Source organism: Canis aureus, chromosome 33, assembly GCF_053574225.1.
Source record: "Canis aureus isolate CA01 chromosome 33, VMU_Caureus_v.1.0, whole genome shotgun sequence".
Lineage (NCBI taxonomy): Eukaryota > Metazoa > Chordata > Mammalia > Carnivora > Canidae > Canis > Canis aureus.
The window spans coordinates 42,527,077-42,547,938 of record NC_135643.1 but is presented as its reverse complement, the minus strand read 5'-3'; positions in this window follow the sequence as shown (position 1 = coordinate 42,547,938).

Genomic DNA, 20,862 nt, shown 5'->3' with positions numbered 1-20,862 from the left:
AGGGTAACAATGCAGACCTGGAGGGTATCCCCAGGTGCAGTCGACTGGTAATCTTGGAACCTCCTGACTCAGAATACTGCTACCTTCTCACTGCCATAGGAATGCAGCTAGTTGACAGCTAGCTGGGTTCAAGACATGCTTCCCTGAGAGAGCTGAGGACAGGGCAGAACCCTCCCGCATCCTGCATGACTGTATGAGTAGCTGCTAGCATCCTTATGTTAGTGGCTGGGAGAGGTTGCGGGAAAAGCATGTGTGAGCACTGGGCCTGAACTCCCGTGTATCTGAGTTGAATACAGCGATGTCCAACAGCTTTCCTCAACCAGAGTGTAGCTAGGTTCCAAATCCCATGTACGAGCGGGTAGCAGACATCTGCCTCCCATGCATACACACTTCTGAGAGTTGAGCTTATGGCCTGTACCTCCACATCCAGCCTGCTGGTACCCTTGGCTTCTAAAAGGCCTAGGCTCGCTGTTTGACGGAAGTGCTGGGAGAGGTAACTGGAATCTCCCGGAACACAAGACGAGGGCCTCCAAGCTCAATTCACGATTTCCCAGTAATTCTTGTGGTAGACAGGTGATACATACTAAGTTCCATATGTGAGAAGGTAGCTGAACGCCTTGTCCAAAAGCATCTTACTTCTGAGAGTTGAGCACACCCTCAGTCCTCACACTTCCACACTGCCTGCAGAGTCAGTTTCACACGTCTTCACCAGAGACGATTGCCAGAGGCTTCTGAGTACAAGTTAACAATGCAGACCTGGAGGGTATCTCCCGGTGCAGTAGACTGGTAATCTTGGAACGTCCTGACTCAGAGTACTGCTACCATCTCACTGCCATAGGAATGCAGCTAGTTGACAGCTGGCTTCAAGACATGCTTCCCTGTGAGAGCTGAGGACAAGGCAGAACCCTCTCGCATCCTGCGTGACTGTAGGAGCAGCTGCTAACATCCTTATGTTAGTGGCTAGGAGAGGTTGCGGGAAAAGCATGTGTGAGCACTGGGCCTGAACTCCTGTATACCTGAGTTGAATACAGCGATGTCCAATGGACTTCTTCAATCACAGTGTAGCTACGTTCCAACTCCCATGTCCGAGTGGGTAGCAGACATCTGCCTCCCAAGAATACACACTTCTGAGAGTTGAGCTTATGGCCTGTACCTCCACATCCAGCCTGCTGGTATCCTTGGCTTCTAAAAGGCCTAGGCTCGCTGTTTGACGGAAGTGCTGGGAGAGGTAATTGGAATCACCCGGCACACAAGACTAAGCCTCCAAGCTCAGTTCAGCGATTTCCTAGTAATTCCTGTTGTAGACTGGTGCTACATACTAAGTTCCATACGTGAGAGGGTAGCTGAACGCCTTGTCCAAAAGCATCTTACTTCTGAGAGTTGAGCTCACCCTCAGTCCCTCACAGTTCCACACTGCCTGCAGAGTGAGTTTCACACGTCTTCACCAGATACGATTGCCAGAGACTTCTGAGTACAAGTTAACAATGCAGACCTGGAGGGATCTCCAGGTGCAGTAGAGTGGTAATCTTGGAACCTCCTGACTCAGAGTACTGCTACCTTCTCACTGCCATAGGAATGCAGCTAGTTGACAGCTGGCTTCAAGACACGCTTCTCTGTGAGAGCCGATGAAAGGGCAGAACACTCCCGCATCCTGCATGACTGTAGGAGTAGCTGCTAACATCCTAATGTTAGTGGGTGGGAGAGGTTGCGGGAAAACCATGTGTGTGTACTGGGCCTGAACTCCCGTGTATCTGAGTTGAATACAGCGATTTGCAACGGCTTTCCTCAACCAGAGTGTAGCTAGGTTCCAAATCCCATGTACGAGCGGGTAGCAGACATCTGCCTCCCATGCATACACACTTCTGAGAGTTGAGCTTATGGCCTGTACCTCCACATCCAGCCCGCTGGTACCCTTGGCTTCTAAAAGGCCTAGGCTCGCTGTTTGACGGAAGTGCTGGGAGAGGTAATTGGAATCTCCCGGCCCACAAGACGAGGGCTTCCAAGCTCAATTCACGATTTCCCAGTTATTCTTGTGGTAGACAGGTGCTACATACTAAGTTCCATATTTGAGAAGGTACCTGAACGCCTTGTCCAAAAGCATCTTACTTCTGAGAGTTGAGCACACCCTCAGTCCTCACACTTCCACACTGCCTGCAGAGTGAGTTTCACACGTCTTCACCAGAGACGATTGCCAGAGGCTTCTGAGTACAAGTTAACAATGCAGACCTGGAGGGTATCTCCCGGCGCAGTAGAGTGGTAATCTTGGAATCTCCTGACTCAGAGTACTGCTACCTTCTCACTGCCATAGGAATGCAGCTAGTTGACAGCTGGCTTCAAGACATGCTTCCCTGTGAGAGCTGAGGACAGGGCAGAACCCTGCCGCATCCTGCCTGACTGTAGGAGTAGCTGCTAACATCCTTATGTTAGTGGCTGGGAGAGGTTGCGGGAAAAGCATGTGTGAGCACTGGGCCTGAACTCCCGTATATCTGAGTTGAATACAGCGATTTCCAATGGACTTCTTCAATCACAGTGTAGCTACGTTCCAACTCCCATGTCCGAGTGGGTAGCAGACATCTACCTCCCATGCATATACACTTCTGAGAGTTGAGCTTATGGCCTGTACCTCCACATCCAGCCTGCTAGTACCCTTGGCTTCTAAAAGGCCTAGGCTCGCTGTTTGACGGAGGTGCTGGGAGAGGTAATTGGAATCACCCGGCACACAAGACTAGTGCCTCCAAGCTCAGTTCAGCGATTTCCTAGTAATTCCTGTGGTAGACTGGTGCTACATACTAAGTTCCATACGTGAGAGGGTAGCTGAACGCCTTGTCCAAAACCATCTTACTTCTGAGAGTTGAGCTCAGCCTCAGTCCCTCACAGTTCCACACTGCCTGCAGAGTGAGTTTCGCAGGTCTTCAGCAGAGACGTTAGCCAGAGGCTTCTGAGACGCAGGGTAACAATGCAGACCTGGAGGGTATCCCCAGGTGCAGTCGACTGGTAATCTTGGAACCTCCTGACTCAGAATACTGCTACCTTCTCACTGCCATAGGAATGCAGCTAGTTGACAGCTAGCTGGCTTCAAGACATGCTTCCCTGAGAGAGCTGAGGACAGGGCAGAACCCTCCCGCATCCTGTCTGACTGTAGGAGTAGCTGCTAGCATCCTTATGTTAGTGGCTGGGAGAGGTTCCGGGAAAAGCATGTGTGAGCACTGGGCCTGAACTCCCGTGTATCTGAGTTGAATACAGCGATGTCCAACAGCTTTCCTCAACCAGAGTGTAGCTAGGTTCCAAATCCCATGTACGAGCGGGTAGCAGACATCTGCCTCCCATGCATACACACTTCTGAGAGTTGAGCTTATGGCCTGTACCTCCACATCCAGCCTGCTGGTACCCTTGGCTTCTAAAAGGCCTAGGCTCGCTGTTTGACGGAAGTGCTGGGAGAGGTAACTGGAATCTCCCGGCACACAAGACGAGGGCCTCCAAGCTCAATTCACGATTTCCCAGTAATTCTTGTGGTAGACAGGTGCTACATACTAAGTTCCATATGTGAGAAGGTAGCTGAACGCCTTGTCCAAAAGCATCTTACTTCTGAGAGTTGAGCACACCCTCAGTCCTCACACTTCCACACTGCCTGCAGAGTCAGTTTCACACGTCTTCACCAGAGACGATTGCCAGAGGCTTCTGAGTACAAGTTAACAATGCAGACCTGGAGGGTATCTCCCGGTGCAGTAGACTGGTAATCTTGGAACGTCCTGACTCAGAGTACTGCTACCATCTCATTGCCATAGGAATGCAGCTAGTTGACAGCTGGCTTCAAGACATGCTTCCCTGTGAGAGCTGAGGACAGGGCAGAACCCTCTCGCATCCTGCGTGACTGTAGGCGCAGCTGCTAAAATCCTTATGTTAGTGGCTAGGAGAGGTTGCGGGAAAAGCATGTGTGAGCACTGGGCCTGAACTCCCGTATACCTGAGTTGAATACAGCGATATCCAATGGACTTCTTCAATCACAGTGTAGCTACGTTCCAACTCCCATGTCCGAGTGGGTAGCAGACATCTGCCTCCCATGCATACACACTTCTGAGAGTTGAGCTTATGGCCTGTACCTCCACATCCAGCCTGCTGGTACCCTTGGCTTCTAAAAGGCCTAGGCTCGCTGTTTGACGGAAGTGCTGGGAGAGGTAATTGGAATCACCCGGCACACAAGACTAGTGCCTCCAAGCTCAGTTCAGCGATTTCCTAGTAATTCCTGTGGTAGACTGGTGCTACATACTAAGTTCCATACGTGAGAGGGTAGCTGAACGCCTTGTCCAAAAGCATCTTACTTCTGAGAGTTGAGCTCACCCTCAGTCCCTCACAGTTCCACACTGCCTGCAGAGTGAGTTTCACACGTCTTCACCAGAGACGATTGCCAGAGACTTCTGAGTACAAGTTAACAATGCAGACCTGGAGGGTATCTCCAGGTGCAGTAGAGTGGTAATCTTGGAACCTCCTGACTCAGAGTACTGCTACCTTCTCACTGCAATAGGAATGCAGCTAGTTTACAGCTGGCTTCAAGACATGCTTCCCTGTGAGAGCCGATGAAAGGGCAGAACACTCCCGCATCCTGCCCTACTGTAGGAGTAGCTGCTAACATCCTAATGTTAGTGGGTGGGAGAGGTTGCGGGAAAACCATGTGTGTGTACTGGGCCTGAACTCCCGTGTATCTGAGTTGAATACAGCGATTTGCAACGGCTTTCCTCAACCAGAGTGTAGCTAGTTTCCAAATCCCATGTACGAGCGGGTAGCAGACATCTGCCTCCCATGCATACACACTTCTGAGAGTTGAGCTTATGGCCTGTACCTCCACATCCAGCCTGCTGGTACCCTTGGCTTCTAAAAGGCCTAGGCTCGCTGTTTGACGGAAGTGCTGGGAGAGGTAATTGGAATCTCCCGGCACACAAGACGAGGGCTTCCAAGCTCAATTCACGATTTCCCAGTTATTCTTGTGGTAGACAGGTGCTACATACTAAGTTCCATATGTGAGAAGGTAGCTGAACGCCTTGTCCAAAAGCATCTTACTTCTGAGAGTTGAGCACACCCTCAGTCCTCACACTTCCACACTGCCTGCAGAGTGAGTTTCACACGTCTTCACCAGAGACGATTGCCAGAGGCTTCTGAGTACAAGTTAACAATGCAGACCTGGAGGGTATCTCCCGGTGCAGTAGAGTGGTAATCTTGGAATCTCCTGACTCAGAGTACAGCTACCTTCTCACTGCCATAGGAATGCAGCTAGTTGACAGCTGGCTTCAAGACATGCTTCCCTGTGAGAGCTGAGGACAGGGCAGAACCCTCCCGCATCCTGCCTGACTGTAGGAGTAGCTGCTAACATCCTTATGTTAGTGGCTGGGAGAGGTTGCGGGAAAAGCATGTGTGAGCACTGGGCCTGAACTCCCGTATATCTGAGTTGAATACAGCGATTTCCAATGGACTTCTTCAATCACAGTGTAGTTACGTTCCAACTACCATGTCCGAGTGGGTAGCAGACATATACCTCCCATGCATATACACTTCTGAGAGTTGAGCTTATGGCCTGTACCTCCACATCCAGCCTGCTAGTACCCTTGGCTTCTAAAAGGCCTAGGCTCGCTGTTTGACGGAAGTGCTGTGAGAGGTAATTGGAATCACCCGGCACACAAGACTAGTGCCTTCAAGCTCAGTTCAGCGATTTCCTAGTAATTCCTGTGGTAGACTGGTGCTACATACTAAGTTCCATACGTGAGAGGGTAGCTGAACGCCTTGTCCAAAACCATCTTACTTCTGAGAGTTGAGCTCAGCCTCAGTCCCTCACAGTTCCACACTGCCTGCAGAGTGAGTTTCGCAGGTCTTCAGCAGAGACGTTAGCCAGAGGCTTCTGAGACGCAGGGTAACAATGCAGACCTGGAGGGTATCCCCAGGTGCAGTCGACTGGTAATCTTGGAACCTCCTGACTCAGAATACTGCTACCTTCTCACTGCCATAGAAATGCAACTAGTTGACAGCTAGCTGGCTTCAAGACATGCTTCCCTGAGAGAGCTGAGGACAGGGCAGAACCCTCCCGCATGCTGCCTGAGTGTAGGAGTAGCTGCTAACATCCTAAAGTTAGTGGCTGGGAGAGGTTGCGGGAAAAGCATGTGTGAGCACTGGGCCTGAACTCCCGTGTATCTGAGTTGAATACAGCGATTCCAACGGTTTTCCTCCACCAGAGTGTAGCTAGGTTCCAAATCCCATGTACAAGCTGGTAGCAGACATCTGCCTCCCATGCATACACATTTCTGAGAGTTGAGCTTATGGCCTGTAGCTCCACATCCAGCCTGCTAGTACCCTTGGATTCTAAAAGGCCTAGGCTCGCTGTTTGACAGAAGTGCTGGGAGAGTTATTTGGAATCACCCGGCACACAAGACTAGTCCCTCCAAGCTCAGTTCAGCGATTTGCTAGTAATTCCTGTGGTAGACTGGTGCTACATACTAAGTTCCATACGTGAGAGGGTAGCTGAACGCCTTGTCCAAAACCATCTTACTTCTGAGAGTTGAGCTCACACTCAGTCCCTCACAGTTCCACACTGCCTGCAGAATGAGTTTCGCAGGTCTTCAGCAGAGACCTTTGCCAGAAGCTTCTGAGACGCAGGGTAACAATGCAGATCTGGAGGGTATCCCCAGGTGCAGTAGACTGGTAATCTTGGAACCTCCTGACTCAGAGTACTGCTACCTTCTCACTGCCATAGGAATGCAGCTAGTTGACAGCTGGCTTCAAGACATGCTTCCCTGTGAGAGCTGAGGACAGGGCAGAACCCTCCCGCATCCTGCCTGACTGTAGGAGTAGCTGCTAACATCCTTATGTTAGTGGCTGGGAGAGGTTGCGGGAAAAGCATGTGTGAGCACTGGGCCTGAACTCCCGTGTATCTGAGTTGAATACAGCGATTTCCAATGGCCTTCTTCAATCACAGTGTAGCTAGGTTCCAACTCCCATGTCCGAGTGGGTAGCAGACATCTGCCTCCCATGCATATACACTTCTGAGAGTTGAGCTTATGGCCTGTACCTCCACATCCAGCCTGCTGGTACCCTTGGCTTCTAAAAGGCCTAGGCTCGCTGTTTGACGGAAGTGCTGGGAGAGGTAATTGGAATCACCCGGCACACAAGACTACTGCCTCCAAGCTCAGTTCAGCGATTTCCTAGTAATTCCTGTGGTAGACTGGTGCTACATACTAAGTTCCATACGTGAGAGTGTAGCTGAACGCCTTCTCCAAAACCATCTTACTTCTGAGAGTTGAGCTCAGCCTCAGTCCCTCACAGTTCCACACTGCCTGCAGAGTGAGTTTCGCAGGTCTTCAGCAGAGACATTTGCCAGAGGCTTCTGAGACGCAGGGTAACAATGCAGACCTGGAGGGTATCCCCAGGTGCAGTAGACTGGTAATCTTGGAACCTCCTGACTCAGAATACTGCTACCTTCTCACTGCCATAGGAATGCAGCTAGTTGACAGCTGGCTTCAAGACATGCTTCCCTGTGAGAGCTGAGGACTGGGCAGAACCCTCCCGCATGCTGCCTGACTGTAGGAGTAGCTGCTAACATCCTAATGTTAGTGGCTGGGAGAGGTTGCGGGAAAAGCATTTGTGAGCACTTGGCCTGAACTCCCGTGTATGAGTTGAATACAGCGATTTTCAACGACTTTCCTCAACCAGAGGGTAGCTAGGTTCCAAATCCCATGTACGAGCGGGTAGCAGACATCTGCCTCCCATGCATACACACTTCTGTGAGTTGAGCTTATGGCCTGTACCTCCACATCCAGCCTGCTGGTACCCTTGGCTTCTAAAAGGCCTAGGCTCGCTGTTTGACGGAAGTGCTGGGAGAGGTAACTGGAATCTCCCGGCACACAAGACGAGGGCCTCCAAGCTCAATTCACGATTTCCCAGTAATTCTTGTGGTAGACAGGTGCTACATACTAAGTTCCATATGTGAGAAGGTAGCTGAACGCCTTGTCCAAAAGCATCTTACTTCTGAGAGTTGAGCACACCCTCAGTCCTCACACTTCCACACTGCCTGCAGAGTCAGTTTCACACGTCTTCACCAGAGACGATTGCCAGAGGCTTCTGAGTACAAGTTAACAATGCAGACCTGGAGGGTATCTCCCGGTGCAGTAGAGTGGTAATCTTGGAACCTCCTGACTCAGAGTACTGCTACCATCTCTCTGCCATAGGAATGCAGCTAGTTGACAGCTGGCTTCAAGACATGCTTCCGTGTGAGAGCTGAGGACAGGGCAGAACCCTCTCGCATCCTGCCTGACTGTAGGAGCAGCTGCTAACATCCTTATGTTAGTGGCTAGGAGAGGTTGCGGGAAAAGCATGTGTGAGCACTGGGCCTGAACTCCCGTATACCTGAGTTGAATACAGCGATTTCCAATGGACATCTTCAATCACAGTGTAGCTAAGTTCCAACTCCCATGTCCGAGTGGGTAGCAGACATCTGCCTCCCATGCATACACACTTCTGAGAGTTGAGCTTATGGCCTGTACCTCCACATCCAGCCTGCTGGTACCCTTGGCTTCTAAAAGGCCTAGGCTCGCTGTTTGACGGAAGTGCTGGGAGAGGTAATTGGAATCACCCGGCACACAAGACTAGTGCCTCCAAGCTCAGTTCAGCGATTTCCTAGTAATTCCTGTGGTAGACTGGTGCTACATACTAAGTTCCATACGTGAGAGGGTAGCTGAACGCCTTGTCCAAAAGCATCTTACTTCTGAGAGTTGAGCTCACCCTCAGTCCCTCACAGTTCCACACTGCCTGCAGAATGAGTTTCGCAGGTCTTCAGCAGAGAAGTTTGCCAGAGGTTTCTGAGACGCAGGATAACAATGCAGACCTGGAGGGTATCCCCAGGTGCAGTAGCCTGGTAAACTTGGTACCTCCTAACTCAGAATACTGCTACCTTCTCACTGCCATAGAAATGCAGCTAGTTGACAGCTGGCTTCAAGACATGCTTCCCTGTGAGAGCTGAGGACAGGGCAGAACCCTCCCGCATCCTGCCTGACTGTAGGAGTAGCTGCTAGCATCCTTATGTTAGTGGCTGGGAGAGGTTGCGGGAAAAGCATGTGTGAGCACTGGGCCTGAACTCCCGTGTATCTGAGTTGAATACAGCGATGTCCAACAGCTTTCCTCAACCAGAGTGTAGCTAGGTTCCAGTCCCATGTACGAGCGGGTAGCAGACATCTGCCTCCCATGCATACACACTTCTGAGAGTTGAGCTTATGTCCTGTACCTCCACATCCAGCCTGCTGGTACCCTTGGCTTCTAAAAGGCCTAGGCTCGCTGTTTGACGGAAGTGCTGGGAGAGGTAACTGGAATCTCCCGGAACACAAGACGAGGGCCTCCAAGCTCAATTCACGATTTCCCAGTAATTCTTGTGGTAGACAGGTGATACATACTAAGTTCCATATGTGAGAAGGTAGCTGAACGCCTTGTCCAAAAGCATCTTACTTCTGAGAGTTGAGCACACCCTCAGTCCTCACACTTCCACACTGCCTGCAGAGTCAGTTTCACACGTCTTCACCAGAGACGATTGCCAGAGGCTTCTGAGTACAAGTTAACAATGCAGACCTGGAGGGTATCTCCCGGTGCAGTAGACTGGTAATCTTGGAACGTCCTGACTCAGAGTACTGCTACCATCTCACTGCCATAGGAATGCAGCTAGTTGACAGCTGGCTTCAAGACATGCTTCCCTGTGAGAGCTGAGGACAGGGCAGAACCCTCTCGCATCCTCCGTGACTGTAGGAGCAGCTGCTAACATCCTTATGTTAGTGGCTAGGAGAGGTTGCGGGAAAAGCATGTGTGAGCACTGGGCCTGAACTCCCGTATACCTGAGTTGAATACAGCGATTTCCAATGGACTTCTTCAATCACAGTGTAGCTATGTTCCAACTCCCATGTCCGAGTGGGTAGCAGACATCTGCCTCCCATGCATACACACTTCTGAGAGTTGAGCTTATGGCCTGTACCTCCGCATCCAGCCTGCTGGTACCCTTGGCTTCTAAAAGGCCTAGGCTCTCTGTTTGACGGAAGTGCTGGGAGAGGTAATTGGAATCACCCGGCACACAAGACTAGTGCCTCCAAGCTCAGTTCAGCGATTTCCTAGTAATTCCTGTGGTAGACTGGTGCTACATACTAAGTTCCATACGTGAGAGGGTAGCTGAACGCCTTGTCCAAAAGCATCTTACTTCTGAGAGTTGAGCTCAGCCTCAGTCCCTCACAGTTCCACACTGCCTGCAGAGTGAGTTTCGCAGGTCTTCAGCAGAGACGTTAGCCAGAGGCTTCTGAGACGCAGGGTAACAATGCAGACCTGGAGGGTATCCCCTGGTGCAGTAGCCTGGTAAACTTGGAACCTCCTAACTCAGAATACTGCTACCTTCTCACTGCCATAGAAATGCAGCTAGTTGACAGCTGGCATCAAGACATGCTTCCCTGTGAGAGCTGAGGACAGGGCAGAACCCTCCCGCATCCTGCCTGACTGTAGGAGTAGCTGCTAGCATCCTTATGTTAGTGGCTGGGAGAGGTTGCGGGAAAAGCATGTGTGAGCACTGGGACTGAACTCCCGTGTATCTGAGTTGAATACAGCGATTTCCAACGTCTTTCCTCAAACAGAGTGTAGCTAGGTTCCAAATCCCATGTACGTGCGGGTAGCAGACATCTGCCTCCCATGCATACACACTTCTGAGAGTTGAGCTTATGGCCTGTACCTCCACATCCAGCCTGCTGGTACCCTTGGCTTCTAAAAGGCCTAGGCTCGCTGTTTGACGGAAGTGCTGGGAGAGGTAATTGGAATCACCCGGCACACAAGACTAGTGCCTCCAAGCTCAGTTCAGCGATTTCCTAGTAATTCCTGTGGTAGACTGGTGCTACATACTAAGTTCCATACGTGAGAGGGTAGCTGAACGCTTGTCCAAAACCATCTTACTTCTGAGAGTTGAGCTCAGCCTCAGTCCCTCACAGTTCCACACTGCCTGCAGAGTGAGTTTCACACGTCTTCACCAGAGACGATTGCCAGTGACTTCTGAGTACAAGTTAACAATGCAGACCTGGAGGGTATCTCCATGTGCAGTAGAGTGGTAAACTGGAACCTCCTGACTCAGAGTACTGCTACCTTCTCACTGCCATAGGAATGCAGCTAGTTGACAGCTGGCTTCAAGACATGCTTCCCTGTGAGAGCTGAGGAAAGGGCAGAACCCTCCCGCATCCTGCCTGACTGTAGGAGTAGCTGCTAACATCCTAATGTTAGTGGCTGGGGGAGGTTGTGGGAAAAGCATGTGTGAGCACGGGGCCTGAACTCCCGTGTATCTGATTTAATACAGAGATTTCTAATGGCCTTCTTCAATCACAATATACCTAGGTTCCAAATCCCATGTCCGAGCGGGTAGCAGATATCTGCCTCCCATGCATACACACTTCTGAGAGTTGAGCTTATGGCCTGTACCTCCACATCCAGCCTGCTGGTACCCTTGGCTTCTAAAAGGCCTAGGCTCGCTGTTTGACGGAAGTGCTGGGAGAGGTAATTGGAATCTCCCGGCACACAAGACGAGTGCCTCCAAGCTCAATTCACGATTTCCCAGTAATTCTTGTGGTAGACAGGTGCTACATACTAAGTTCCATATGTGAGATGGTAGCTGAACGCCTTGTCCAAAAGCATCTTACTTCTGAGAGTTGAGCTCACCCTCAGTCCCTCACAGTTCCACACTGCCTGCAGAGTGAGTTTCGCAGGTCTTCAGCAGAGACGTTTGCCAGAGGCTTCTGAGACGCAGGGTAACAATGCAGACCTGGAGGGTATCCCCAGGTGCAGTAGACTGCTAATCTTGGAACCTCCTGACTCAGAATACTGCTACCTTCTCACTGCCATAGGAATGCAGCTAGTTGACAGCTGGCTTCAAGACATGCTTCCCTGAGAGAGCTGAGGACAAGGCAGAACCCTCCCGCATGCTGCCTGACTGTAGGAGTAGCTTCTAACATCCTAATATTAGTTGCTGGGAGAGGTTGCGCGAAAAGCATGTGTGAGCACTGGGCCTGAACTCCCGTGTATCTGAGTTGAATTCAGCGATTTCCAACGGCTTTCCTCAACCAGAGTTTAGCTAGGTTCCAAATCCCATGTACGAGCGGGTAGCAGACATCTGCCTCCCATGCATACACACTTCTGAGAGTTGAGCTTATGGCCTGTACCTCCACATCCAGCCTGCTGGTACCCTTGGTTTCTAAAAGGCCTAGGCTCGTTGTTTGACGGAAGTGGTGGGAGAGGTAATTGGAATCTCCCGGCACACAAGACGAGTGCCTCCAAGCTCAATTCACGATTTCCCAGTAATTCATGTGGAAGACAGGTGCTACATACTAAGTTCCATATGTGAGAAGGTAGCTGAACGCCTTGTCCAAAAGCATCTTACTTCTGAGAGTTGAGCACACCCTCAATCCCTCACACTTACACACTGCCTGCAGAGTGAGTTTCACACGTCTTCACCAGAGACGATTGCCAGAGGCTTCTGAGTACAAGTTAACAATGCAGACCTGGAGGGTATCTCCAGGTGCAGTAGAGTGGTAATCTTGGAACCTCCTGACTCAGACTACTGCTACCTTCTCACTGCCATAGGAATGCAGCTAGTTGACAGCTGGCTTCAAGACATGCTTCCCTGTGAGAGCTGAGGACAGGGCAGGACCCTCCCGCATCCTGCCTGACTATAGGAGTAGCTGCTAACATCCTTATGTTAGTGGCTGGGAGAGGTTGCGGGAAAAGAATGTGTGAGCACTGGGCCTGTACTCCCGTGTATCTGAGTTGAATACAGCGATTTCCAATGGCCTTCTTCAATCACAGTGTAGCTAGGTTCCAACTCCCATGTCCGAGTGGGTAGCAGACATCTGCCTCCCATGCATACACACTTCTGAGATTTGAGCTTATGGCCTGTACCTCCACATCCAGCCTGCTGGTACCCTTGGCTTCTAAAAGGCCTAGGCTCGCTGTTTGACGGAAGTGCTGGGAGAGGTAATTGGAATCACCCGGCACACAAGACTAGTGCCTCCATGCTCAGTTCAGCGATTTCCTAGTAATTCCTGTGGTAGACTGGTGCTACATACTAACTTCCATACGTGAGAGGGTAGCTGAACGCCTTGTCCAAAACCATCTTACTTCTGAGAGTTGAGCTCACCCTCAGTCCCTCACAGTTCCACACTGCCTGCAGAGTGAGTTTCACACGTCTTCACCAGAGACGATTGCCAGAGGCTTCTGAGTACAAGTTAACAATGCAGACCTGGAGGGTATCTCCAGGTGCAGTAGAGTGGTAATCTTGGACCATCCTGACTCAGAGTACGGCTACCTTCTCACTGCCATAGGAATGCAGCTAGTTGACAGCTGGCTTCAAGACATGCTTCCCTGTGAGAGCTGAGGACAGGGCAGAACCCTCCCGCATGCTGCTGACTGTAGGAGTAGCTGCTAACATCCTAATGTTAGTGGCTGGGAGAGGTTGCGGGAAAAGCATGTGTGAGCACTGGGCCTGAACTCCCGTGTATCTGAGTTGAATACAGCGATTTCCAACGGCTTTCCTCAACCAGAGTGTAGCTAGGTTCCAAATCCCATGTACGAGCGGGTAGCAGACATCTGCCTCCCATGCATACACACTTCTGAGTGTTGAGCTTATGGCCTGTACCTCCACATCCAGCCTGCTGGTACCCTTGGCTTCTAAAAGGTCTAGGCTCGCTGTTTGAGGGAAGTGCTGGGAGAGGTAATTGGAATCTCCCGGCACACAAGACGAGGGCCTCCAAGCTCAATTCACGATTTCACAGTAATTCTTGTGGTAGACAGGTGCTACATACTAAGTTCCATATGTGAGAAGGTAGCTGAACGCCTTGTCCAAAAGCATCTTACTTCTGAGAGTTGAGCTCACCCTCAGTCCCTCACAGTTACACACTGCCTGCAGAGTGAGTTTCACACGTCTTCACCAGAGACGATTGCCAGAGGCTTCTGAGTACAAGTTAACAATGCAGACCTGGAGGGTATCTCCAGGTGCATGAGAGTGGTAATCTTGGAACCTCCTGACTCAGACTACTGCTACCTTCTCACTGCCATAGGAATGCACCTAGTTGACAGCTGGCTTCAAGACATGCTTCCCTGTGAGAGCCGAGGAAAGGGCAGAACCCTTCCGCATCTTGCCTGACTGTAGGAGTAGCTGCTAACATCCTTATGTTAGTGGCTGGGAGAGGTTGCGGGAAAAGAATGTGTGAGCACTGGGCCTGAATTCCCGTGTATCTGAGTTGAATACAGCGATTTCCAATGGCCTTCTTCAATCACAGTGTAGCTAGGTTCCAACTCCCATGTCCGAGTGGGTAGCAGACATTTGCCTCCCATGCATATACACTTCTGAGAGTTGAGCTTATGGCCTGTACCTCCACATCCAGCCTGCTGGTACCCTTGGCTTCTAAAATGCCTAGGCTCGCTGTTTGACGGAAGTGCTGGGAGAAGTAATTGGAATCATCCGGCACACAAGACTAGTGCCTCCAAGCTCAGTTCAGCGATTTCCTAGTAATTCCTGTGGTAGACTGGTGCTACATACTAAGTTCCATACGTGAGAGGGTAGCTGAACGCCTTCTCCAAAACCATCTTACTTCTGAGAGTTGAGCTCAGCCTCAGTCCCTCACAGTTCCACACTGCCTGCAGAGTGAGTTTCGCAGGTCTTCAGCAGAGACGTTTGCCAGTGGCTTCTGAGACGCAGGGTAACAATGCAGACCTGGAGGGTATCCCCAGGTGCAGTCGACTGGTAATCTTGGAACCTCCTGACTCAGAATACTGCTACCTTCTCACTGCCATAGGAATGCAGCTAGTTGACAGCTGGCTTCAAGACATGCTTCCCTGTGAGAGCTGAGGACAGGGTAGAACACTCCCGCATCCTGCCTGACTGTAGGAGTAGCTGCTAACATCCTTATGTTAGTGGCTGGGAGAGGTTGTGGGAAAAGCATGTGTGAGCACTGGGCCTGAACTCCCGTGTATCTGAGTTTAATACAGCGATTTCCAATGGCCTTCTTCAATCACAATATAGCTAGGTTCCAACTCCCATGTCCGAGTGGGTAGCAGACATCTGCCTCCCATGCATACACACTTCTGAGAGTTGAGCTTATGGCCTGTACCTTCACATCCAGCCTGCTGGTACCCTTGGCTTCTAAAAGGCCTAGGCTCGCTGTTTGACGGAAGTGCTGGGAGAGGTAATTGGAATCTCCCGGCACACAAGACGAGTGCCTCCAAGCTCAATTCAGGATTTCCCAGTAATTCTTGCTGTAGACAGGTGCTACATACTAAGTTCCATATGTGAGAAGGTAGCTGAACGTCTTGTCCAAAAGCATCTTACTTCTGAGAGTTGAGCCCACCCTCAGTCCCTCACAGTTCCACACTGCCTGCAGAGTGAGTTTCACACGTCTTCACCAGAGACGATTGCCAGAGGCTTCTGAGTACAAGTTAACAATGCAGACCTGGAGGGTATCTCCAGCTGCAGTAGAGTGGTAATCTTGGAACCTCCTGACTCAGAGTACTGCTACCTTCTCACTGCCATAGGAATGCAGCTAGTTGACAGCTGGCTTCAAGACATGCTTCCCTGTGAGAGCTGAGGACAGGGCAGAACACTCCCGCATCCTGCCTGACTGTAGGAGTAGCTGCTAACATCCTTATGTTAGTGGCTGGGAGATTTTGCGGGAAAAGCATGTGTGAGCACTGGGCCTGAACTCCCGTGTATCTGAGTTGAATACAGCGATTTCCAATGGACTTCTTCAATCACAGTGTAGCTAGGTTCCAACTCCTATGTCCGAGTGGGTAGCAGACATCTGCCTCCCATGCATATACACTTCTGAGAGTTGAGCTTATGGCCTGTACCTCCACATCCAGCCTGCTGGTACCCTTGGCTTCTAAAAGGCCTAGGCTCGCTGTTTGACGGAAGTGCTGGGAGAGGTAATTGGAATCACCCGGCACACAAGACTAGTGCCTCCAAGCTCAGTTCAGCGATTTCCTAGTAATTCCTGTGGTAGACTGGTGCTACATTCTAAGTTCCATACGTGAGAGGGTAGCTGAACGCCTTGACCAAAACCATCTTACTTTTGAGAGTTGAGCTCACCCTCAGTCCCTCACAGTTCCACACTGCCTGCAGAATGAGTTTCGCAGGTCTTCAGCAGAGACGTTTGCAGGAGGCTTCTGAGACGCAGGGTAACAATGCAGACCTGGAGGGTATCCCCAGGTGCAGTAGACTGGTAATCTTGGAACCTACTGACTCAGAGTACTGCTACCTTCTCACTGCCATAGGAATGCAGCTAGTTGACAGCTGGCTTCAAGACATGCTTCCCTGTGAGAGCTGAGGACAGGGCAGAACCCTCCCGCATCCTGCCTGACTGTAGGAGTAGCTGCTAACATCCTTATGTTAGTGGCTGGGAGAGGTTGCGGGAAAAGCATGTGTGAGCACTGGGCCTGAACTCCCGTGTATCTGAGTTGAATACAGCGATTTCCAACGGCATTCCTCAACCAGAGTGTTGCTAGGTTCCAAATCCCATGTACGAGCGGGTAGCAGACATCTGCCTCCCATGCATACACACTTCTGAGAGTTGAGCTTATGGCCTGTACCTCCACATCCAGCCTCTGGTACACTTGGCTTCTAAAAGGCCTAGGCTCGCTGTTTGACGGAAGTGCTGGGAGAGGTAATTGTAATCTCCCGGCACACAAGACGAGTGCCTCCAAGCTCAATTCACGATTTCCCAGTAATTCTTGTGGCAGACAGGTGCTACATACTAAGTTTCATATGTGAGAAGGTAGCTGAACGCCTTGTCCAAAAGCATCTTACTTCTGAGAGTTGAGCACACCCTCAGTCCCTGACACTTCCACACTGCCTGCAGAGTGAGTTTCACACGTCTTCACCAGAGACGATTGCCAGAGGCTTCTGAGTACAAGTTAACAATGCAGACCTGGAGGGTATCTCCAGGTGCAGTAGAGTGATAATCTTGGAACCTCCTGACCCAGAGTACTGCTACCTTCTCACTGCCATAGGAATGCAGCTAGTTGACAGCTGGCTTCAAGACATGCTTCCCTGTGAGAGCTGAGGACAGGGCAGAACCCTCCCGCATCCTGCCTGACTGTAGGAGTAGCTGCTAACATACTAATGTTACTGGCTGGAAGAGGTTGCGGGAAAAGCATGTGTGAGCACTGGGCCTGAACTCCCGTGTATCTGAGTTGAATACAGCAATTTCCAATGGCCTTCTTCAATCACAGTGTAGCTAGGTTCCAACTCCCATGTCCGAGTGGGTAGCAGACATCTGCCTCCCATGCATATACACTTCTGAGAGTTGAGCTTATGGCCTGTACCTCCACATCCAGCCTGCTGGTACCCTTGGCTTCTAAAAGGCCTAGGCTCGCTGTTTGACGGAAGTGCTGGGAGAGGTAATTGGAATCACCCGGCACACAAGACTAGTGCCTCCAAGCTCAGTTCAGCGATTTCCTAGTAATTCCTGTGGTAGACTGGTGCTACATACTAAGTTCCATACGTGAGAGGGAAGCTGAACGCCTTCTCCAAAACCATCTTACTTCTGAGAGTTGAGCTCAGCCTCAGTCCCTCACAGTTCCACACTGCCTGCAGAGTGAGTTTCGCAGGTCTTCAGCAGAGACGTTTGCCAGAGGCTTCTGAGAAGCAGGGTAACAATGCAGACCTGGAGCGTATCCCCAGGTGCAGTAGACTGGTAATCTTGGAACCTCCTGACTAAGAATACTGCTACCTTCTCACTGCCATAGGAATGCAGCTAGTTGACAGCTAGCTGGCTTCAAGACATGCTTCCCTGAGAGAGCTGAGGACAGGGCAGAACCCTCCCGCATGCTGCCTGAGTGTAGGAGTAGCTGCTAACATCCTAATGTTAGTGGCTCGGAGAGGTTGCGGGAAAAGCATGTGTGAGCACTGGGCCTGAACTCCCGTGTATCTGAGTTGAATACAGCGATTCCAACGGCTTTCCTCAACGAGAGTGTACCTAGGTTCCAAATCCCATGTACGAGCGGGTAGCAGACATTTGCCTCCCATGCATACACACTTCTGAGAGTTGAGCTTATGGCCTGTACCTCCACCTCCAGCCTGCTAGTACCCTTGGCTTCTAAAAGGCCTAGGCTCGCTGTTTGACGGAAGTGCTGGGAGAGGTAATTGGAATCACCCGGCACACAAGACTAGTGCCTCCAAGCTCAGTTCAGCGATTTGCTCGTAATTCCTGTGGTAGACTGGTGCTACATACTAAGTTCCATACGTGAGAGGGTAGCTGAACGCCTTCTCCAAAACCATCTTACTTCTGAGACTTGAGCTCACCCTCAGTCCCTCACAGTTCCACACTGCCTGCAGAATGAATTTCGCAGGTCTTCAGCAGAGACGTTTGCCAGAGGCTTCTGAGACGCAGGGTAACAATGCAGATCTGGAGGGTATCCCCAGGTGCAGTAGACTGGTAATCTTGGAACCTCCTGACTCAGAGTACTGCTACCTTCTCACTGCCATAGGAATGCACCTAGTTGACAGCTGGCTTCAAGACATGCTTCCCTGTGAGAGCTGAGGAAAGGGCAGAACCCTTCCGCATCTTGCCTGACTGTAGGAGTAGCTGCTAACATCCTTATGTTAGTGGCTGGGAGAGGTTGCGGGAAAAGCATGTGTGAGCACTGGGCCTGAACTCCCATGTATCTGAGTTGAATACAGCGATTTCCAACGGCTTTCCTCAACCAGAGTGTAGCTAGGTTCCAAATCATAGGTACGAGCGGGTAGCAGACATCTGCCTCCCATGCATACACACTTCTGAGGGTTGAGCTTATGGCCTGTACCTCCACATCCAGCCTGCTGGTACCCTTGGCTTCTAAAAGGCCTAGGCTCGCTGTTTGACGGAAGTGCTGGGAGAGGTAATTGGAATCTCCCGGCACACAAGACGAGTGCCTCCAAGCTCAATTCACGATTTCCCAGTAATTCTTGTGGTAGACAGGTGCTACATACTAAGTTCCATATGTGAGATGGTAGCTGAACGCCTTGTCCAAAAGCATCTTACTTCTGAGAGTTGAGCCCACCCTCAGTCCCTCACAGTTCCACACTGGCTGCAGAGTGAGATTCACACGTCTTCACCAGAGACGATTGCCAGAGGCTTCTGAGTACAAGTTAACAATGCAGACCTGGAGGGTATCTCCAGGTGCAGTAGAGTGGTAATCTTGGAACCTCCTGACTCAGAGTACTGCTACCTTCTCACTGCCATAGGAATGCAGCTAGTTGACAGCTGGCTTCAAGACATGCTTCCCTGTGAGAGCTGAGGACAGGGCAGAACCCTCCGCATCCTGCCTGACTGTAGGAGTAGCTGCTAACATCCTTATGTTAGTGGCTGGGAGAGGTTGCGGGAAAAGCATGTGTGAGAACTGGGCCTGAACTCCCGTGTATCTGAGTTGAATACAGCGATTTCCAATGGCCTTCTTCAATCACAGTGTAGCTAGGTTCCAACTCCCATGTCCGAGTGGGTAGCAGACATCTGCCTAACATGCATACACACTTCTGAGAGTTGAGCTTATGGCCTGTACCTCCACATCCAGACTGCTGGTACCCTTGGCTTCTAAAAGGCCTAGGCTCGCTGTTTGACAGAAGTGCTGGGAGAGGTAATTGGAATCACCCGGCACACAAGACTAGTGCCTCCAAGCTCAGTTCAGCGATTTCCTAGTAATTCCTGTGGTAGACTGGTGCTACATACTAAGTTCCATACGTGAGAGGGTAGCTGAACGCCTTGTCCAAAACCATCTTACTTCTGAGAGTTGAGCTCACCCTCAGTCCCTCACAGTTCCACACTGCCTGCAGAGTGAGTTTCGCAGGTCTTCAGCAGAGACGTTTGCCAGAGGCTTCTGAGACGCAGGGTAACAATGCAGACCTGGAGGGTATCCCCAGGTGCAGTCGACTGGTAAACTTGGAACCTCCTGACTCAGAATACTGCTACCTTCTCACTGCCATAGGAATGCAGCTAGTTGACAGCTAGGTGGCTTCAAGACATGCTTCCCTGAGAGAGCTGAGGACAGGGCAGGACCCTCCCGCATGCTGCCTGACTGTAGGAGTAGCTGCTAACATCCTAATGTTAGTGGCTGGGAGAGGTTGCGCGAAAGGATGTGTGAGCACTGGGCCTGAACTCCCGTGTATCTGAGTTGAATACAGCGATTTCCAACGGCTTTCCTCAACCAGAGTGTAGCTAGGTTCCAAATCCCATGTACCAGCGGGTAGCAGACATCTGCCTCCAATGCATACACACTTCTGAGAGTTGATCTTATGGCCTGTACCTCCACATCCAGCCTGCTGGTACCCTTGGCTTCTAAAAGGCCTAGGCTCGCTGTTTGACGGAAGTGCTGGGAGAGGTAATTGGAATCTCCCGGCACACAAGATGAGTGCCTCCAAGCTCAATTCACGATTTCCCAGTAATTCTTGTGGTAGACAGGTGCTACTTACTAAGTTCCATATGTGAGATGGTAGATGAACGCCTTGTCCAAAAGCATCTTACTTCTGAGAGTTGAGCCCCCCCTCAGTCCCTCACAGTTCCACACTGCCTGCAGAGTGAGTTTCACACGTCTTCACCAGAGACGATTGCCAGAGGCTTCTGAGTACAAGTTAACAATGCAGACCTGGAGGGTATCTCCAGGTGCAGTAGAGTGGTAAACTTGGAACCTCCTGACTCAGAGTACTGCTACCTTCTCACTGCCATAGGAATGCAGCTAGTTGACAGCTGGCTTCAAGACATGCTTCCCTGTGAGAGCTGAGGACAGGGCAGAACCCTCCCGCATCCTGCCTGACTGTAGGAGTAGCTGCTAACATCCTTATGTTAGTGGCTGGGA